The 6,586-nt window shown below is 36.5% G+C and overlaps 1 long non-coding RNA gene across 1 annotated transcript; it reads left to right on the forward strand.

Annotated features, from left to right (window-relative positions):
- Window positions 1–529: 529 nt before the first annotated feature.
- LOC133179797 (uncharacterized) lies at window positions 530–2,187 on the forward strand. Its single transcript, XR_009720175.1, has 2 exons — window positions 530–1,351; window positions 1,516–2,187. It is a non-coding gene; the product is annotated as an uncharacterized LOC133179797 (long non-coding RNA).
- Window positions 2,188–6,586: the final 4,399 nt, after the last annotated feature.

The following is a 6,586-nucleotide window of genomic DNA, read 5'->3' on the forward strand; positions in this document are numbered from 1 at the left end:
TTCGACTTCTTCTCAGGAACCAGGGGGCCAATTTTGACCAAACTTTGTACAAAGCATCCTTGGGTAAAGAGAAATTTAAATTGTTAAAATGATGGGCCAAGTCCCATCACAAAAGGTGATAATCAAGAAAAGACAAAAATAGGGTTTTGTCATTAAAAAATCTTCTCAAGAACCACTGGGCCAGAAAAGCTGAAACTTAGGTGGAAGCATCCTGAGGTAATGTAGATTCTAATTGTTCAAATCATGATCCCCGGGGTAGGACGGGGCCACAATGGGGAATCCAAGTTTTATATAGAAATAGAAATATATAGGAAAAATCTTTGAAAATCTTCTTCTCAAGAACCACTGGACGAGAAAAGCTGAAACGTAAGTGGAGACATCCTGGGGTAGTGTAGATTCTAAGTTGTTCAAATCATGACCCCCGGAGATAGGGCACGGCCTGACGATGGGGAATCAAATTTTTACATAGAAATATATAGAAAAAATCTTTGAAAATCTTCTTCTCAAGAACCACTTGGCATGCAGTATGACTGCAATTAGTGAACATCGATCCCGATCAAGTCTGAACTTACATAGCGATTGATATCAGGATCGAAATTCGGGTGTACTTGCTGCTTCCGTTTTTATTAGCTCACCTGAGCCGAAGGCTCAAGTGAGCTTTTCTGATCACATTTTGTCCGGCATCCGTCTGTCTGTCTGTACGTCTGTCTGTCTGTAAACTTTTCACATTTTCGACTTATTCTCAGGAACCGCTGGGCCAATTTCAACCAAACTTGCCACAAAGCATCCTTGGGTAAAGGGAATTCAAGTTTGTTCAAATGAAGGGCCACACCCTCATTCAAAGGGAGATAATTGGGAAGTAATGAAAATTTGGTGGTATGTTTTAAAAATCTTCTTCTCAAGAACCACTGTGCCGGGAATGATGAAACTTACAGGGAAACATCCTCAGGTAGTGTAGATTCAAGTTTGTTCATATCATGACCCCCGGGGGTAGGGCGGGGTCACAATGGCCGACCAAAGTTTTACATAGAAATATATAGGAAAATTCTTTAAAAATCTTCTTCTCAAGAATAGCAAAGCCATAATTGATCATATTTATATGGAAGCATTTTCAGGTAGTGTAGATTCAAGTTTGTTCAAATCATGACCCCCGGGGGTAGGGCGGGGCCACAATGGCCCACCAAAGTTTAACATAGACATATATAGGAAATTTCTTTAAAAATCTTCTTCTCAAGAATAACAAAGCCAGAATTGATCATATTTATATGGAAGCATCCTCAGATAGTGTAGATTCAAATTTGTTCAAATCATGACCCCTGGGGGTAGGGCGGGGCCACAATGGCCGACCAAAGTTTTACATAGACATATATAGGAAAACTCTTTAAAAACCTTCTCAAGAATAACAAAGCCAGAATTGATCATATTTATATGGAAGCATCCTCAGGTAGTGTAGATTCAAGTTTGTTCAAATCATGACCCCAGGGGGTAGGGCGGGGCCACAATGGCCCACCAAAGTTTTACATAGAAATATATAGGAAAATTCTTTAAAAATCTTCTTCTCAAGAATAGGAAAGCCAGAAATTGATCATATTTATATGGAAGCATCCTCAGGTAGTGTAGATTCAAGTTTGTTCAAATCATGACCCCCGGGGGTAGGGCAGGGCCACAATGGCACACCAAAGTTTTACATAGAAATATATAGGAAAATTCTTTAAAAATCTTCTTCTCAAGAATAGCAAAGCCAGAATTGATCATATTTATATGGAAACATCCTCAGGTAGTTTAGATTCAAGTTTGTTCAAATCATGACCCCCGGGGGTAGGGTGGGACCACAATGGCCGACCAAAGTTTTACATAGACATATATAGGAAAATTCTTTAAAAATCTTCTTCTCAAGAATAACAAAGCCATAATTGATCATATTTATATGGAAGCATTCTCAGGTAGTGTAGATTCAAGTTTGTTCAAATCATGACCCCTGGGGGTAGGGCAGGGCCACAATGGCCGACCAAAGTTTTACATAGACATATATAGGAAAATTCTTTAAAAATCATCTTCTTAAGAATAGCAAAGCCATGATTGGTCATGGGACTACTTTTGGATTTAAACTTTTCAATAATAAACCAATTTCTACTTTTTCCTAGCCATAGTGCTCAGGTGAGCGATGTGGCCCATGGGCCTCTTGTTCGATAAACTTTTTACTAGTTGTTTGTAGCTCACCTGAACCGAAGGCTCAAGTGAGCTTTTATCAAAATTTGCTGGTTGTCTGTCGTTGTCGTTCTAAATTTTTCACATTTTCTTCTTCTTCTCAAGAACCACAGGGCCAATTTCAACCAAACTTGGCACAAAGTATCCTTGGGTGAAGGGGATTCCAGTTTGTTCAAATGAAGGGCAATGCACTTATTCAAGAGGAGATAATTCAGAAATAGTGAAAATATGGTGGTATGTTTTGAAAATCTTCTTCTCAAGAACCACTGTGCCAGGAAAGTTGAAACTTATAAGGAAACATCCTCAGGTAGTGTAGATTCAAGTTTGTTCAAATCATGACTCCCAGGGGTCATGCGGGGCCACAATGGCTGATCAAAATTTACATAGAAATATATAGGAAATTTCTTTAAAAATCTTCTTCTAAAGAACCACTGTGCCAGGAAAGATGAAACTTATAAGGAAACATCTTCAGGTAGTGTAGATTTAAGTTTGTTCAAATCATGACCCCCCAGGGGTCATGCGGGGCCACAATGGCTGATCAAAATTTTACATAGAAATATATAGGAAATTTCTTTAAAAATCTTCTTCTAAAGAACCACTGTGCCAGGAAAGATGAAACTTATAAGGAAACATCTTCAGGTAGTGTAGATTTAAGTTTGTTCAAATCATGACCCCCCAGGGGTCATGCGGGGCCACAATGGCTGATCAAAATTTTACATAGAAATATATAGGAAATTTCTTTAAAAAACTTCTTCTCAAGAACCACTGAGCCAGGAAAGATGAAACTTATTGGGAAGCATCCTCAGGTAGTGTAGATTCAAGTTTGTTCAAATCATGACCCCCAGGGGTCGGGCGGGGCCACAATGGCTGATCAAAATTTACTTAGAAAAAAGATGAAACTTATAGGAAAGCATCTTCAGGTAGTGTAGATTCAAGTTTGTTCAAATCATGACCCCTGGGGATCGGGCGGGGCACAATGGCTGATCAAAATTTTACAATGAAATATATAGGAAATTCCTTTAAAAATCCTCTCCTTAAGAACCACTGTGCCAGGAAAGATGAAACTTATATGGAAGCAATAACAGGTAGCCTTGATTCAAGTTTGTTCAAATAATGACCCCCAGGGGTAGGGCGGGGCTACAATGGCCGATCAAAGTTTTACATAGAAATATATAGGAAAATTCTTTAAAAATCTTCTTCTCAAGAATCACTGTTCCAGGAAAGATGAAACTAAAATGGAATCATCCTTAGGTAGTTTAGATTCCAGTTTGTTCAAATCATGACCCCCGGGGGTCGGACGGGGCCACAATGGCCGATCAAAGTTTTACATAGAAATATATAGCGAAATTCTTTTAAAATCTTCATGTCAAGAATAGCAAAGGCATGAATGATCATATTTATATGGAAGCATCTTCAGGTAGTGTAGATTCAGCTTTGTGCAAATCCTGACCCCCATGGGTAGGGCAGGGCACAATGGTCGATCAAAATTTTACATAGAAATATACATAGTCAAAGAAATATGCAAGCATCCCTAGTGTAGATTCAAGTTTGTTCAAATCATGTCCTCTCCCCTTTAAGGATTGGTTGGGACCACTTTAGGGTTTAAACTTTTCAATAATAAACTGCATGATTTCTGCTTTTTTCCAAGCTATAGTGCTCAGGTGAGCGATGTGGCCCATGGCCCTCTTGTTTATATTATTACAGACCTGTTTACCCAAATTGTTGTCTCTCAGTATTTTGCATTAGATTTGTCAGTGAGATTTGGCATTTGCCCATAAGATTTCACTTTTCATCGACTGTACATACATTACTAGAAACAACTACATTTCTGATTACCAAATCATGGTTTAATAACAAAGCAAAACGTCATACACTGCTCTCTTTTGAGTGATTTCTGTCATTTTTTAAACCACCGCGTTTTGGCAACTTAATGTTTGAAAATTTTCTCTTCTTTAGCGATTAAAAAGCGTCAAACTGAGACAGATAACGAAAACTAATTGCTAAAATCCATATGAACGGATTTCCGTATTTTCGTTATAGCAAAACGTAAGACGTATTTTGGACTGAAAATCCGTACAAAATACGGCGAAATCGTAAGAGTAAACAGATCTGTTATTATTATTTTGGAGACTGGACAAGCGCCCAGCAATAATCACTTGTCCTTAATTTTTTTTTTCAATGGTACCGGACAAGCATTAATGTCGAGCCCTAGAGCGAGGGTATTCCTAGTGAGCATTGGCTCACAGATTTCTTGTTTTCATTCATTTCCATGTAGTGTTGACCTTTACTCGTAGTTGTTTTTTTTCATATATATAAAACGATATTTTTCCATATTTTTAATGAATGTTTATTAAATTGAATAAATCAAAAAATGTATATTATCATTCAATGTATATTTATTTATTCTTACACGGAGTAATACAAATATCATTTTATGCATTCTTTACATGAAAACATTTAACAGTGTCATACATAGTATGCACTAGTTGTACTCGGATGTTAATATCAAATATGAATATTAACACAGTTAATTTTTAAAATTTATTTGTCTAGCATTAAAAGCGACAAAAATCACTTTCGACAAATGGGTCTCTTTCTCTCTCAGGTATTTTAAAAATATTTTCTGTTGATGTCTATTGTTAAAAACACAAGTTTTACCAAAATTATAGTTATCTCTTGTTTTTCAAGAAAAGGAGTGTTTTATGAAAAACCATTTAAATATCAATATAAATATTACAAGTCATTTCAATGTTCACTGTTTAAAATTGACTAGGAGGTAGACAGGAGAACAATGCTATCATTTGCAGTTCTTTCCTAAATGAGCATGTAATTCAATTAAAAATTGAATGACTCACCCATTGGTCTCTTGGATAGTGCTATACTGTTTACTTAAGTAAATCATTCAGAATGCGTATAGGATAAAAAAGATGTATATATTTAGTCCCCTACCGGTGAAATAGTAATACACTATAGGTTTCCTCTGCATCTGTCCATCTGTCTATGTGTCCCTGTCTGTCTGTCATACTTGGTTTTCCACAATTTTGGTATGTGAGTGTATCTTAATGAGTTACAGATCAAGTTTGAATTTCGTTTTGCTTCATTGATTTTTGACAAGAGTTATAGCATTTTTAATTTATCATAATGGCTTAGGATCGGGTTCGTGCTGCGCTATATTCTGATGGTCAACATGGTAAATATGAAGCGAGAAAAAGATGTTGAAAAAATGAGTTCAATTTTCGTCTTTATATGGATTATTCTATTAGGCAAAAGACATTCATAACCTCTAAATTAAGCAGTTTTACCTTGGTCATAACTTCTGCATACATGTATTATAAAATGACATCCTGAAGGAAAAAGGGAACCCTGTAGGGGACATGTATTGCTTATGCAATACTCTCAGAATGCTTGTTATTTAAAAATATAAAATGATAATTATATACATTGATTTTTTTCAGTATTTTTGCTTTTATTACAGTATTGATGCAACATTTTCGAAAAGAATTGGGCGGTATGTGAATGATGCCGCCAGAAGTGATCATGAAAACGATGCCGAAATGATCCAACTGTATCTTGATCGTAGACTTTATTAGGCATTGTTTGCAACACGTTATATCAAGCCTGGGGAAGAAATAAGATACGATTATGGTGTGAAAAACTTGCCTTGGAGATTGGAAAAGGTAAGTTGGTGTTTGAATTGAATACTAAATGCTATAACAAGAATGCTAAAAACATAGTGATATTATTCTGTATACATCTTATGATGTAAAGTTACCTTTAGGCTTAAGAAGTACAGTCACACCTAATTATTTTGAACTAATTAATGGGACCAAAAACAACCTGAGAGATCAGAGGTAAAAGACTCAAAGAATCAGTTGGTACTAATAAAATTGGGACTTCCACAGCACTTTTACATATGTACATCATGGTATATACAGTGTATTATAGAGTTTTTGAACTTATACTGAGTTTTATTGAATATTGACATAAGTTAGCTGTACAGATGCACAATCTTGCAAGTGCATTTTTATAGCCAATATTCAACTATATAAGTTCAGTACCGTAAGGCCATAGTTTTTTAGGTCACCTGAGTAAACTCAGGTGACCTATTGCTATCCGTTTTTGTCCGTCGTCGTACGTCGGTCGTAAACTTTTGAACATTTTTAGCTTCTTCTCTGGAACCGCTCAACCAATTTCAACCAAATTTGGTATATAGCATCTATGGGTGAAGGGGAACAAAAATTGTGAATTTCATGGTCCCTGCCCCCCTGGGGCCTGAGGGGTGGGGCTAAAACCACCAAAAATAATGCAATCTTTAAAAATCTTCTTCTTTACTCCTGGACATCAAGCAGACAAACTGTTGGCATCATTGTAATAAGCA

This window comes from Saccostrea echinata, unplaced genomic scaffold (genome assembly GCF_033153115.1).
Source record: "Saccostrea echinata isolate AGI-Se365-2 ecotype Australia unplaced genomic scaffold, CSIRO_AGI_Sech_v1 ptg000005l, whole genome shotgun sequence".
Classification (NCBI taxonomy): Eukaryota; Metazoa; Mollusca; class Bivalvia; order Ostreida; family Ostreidae; genus Saccostrea; species Saccostrea echinata.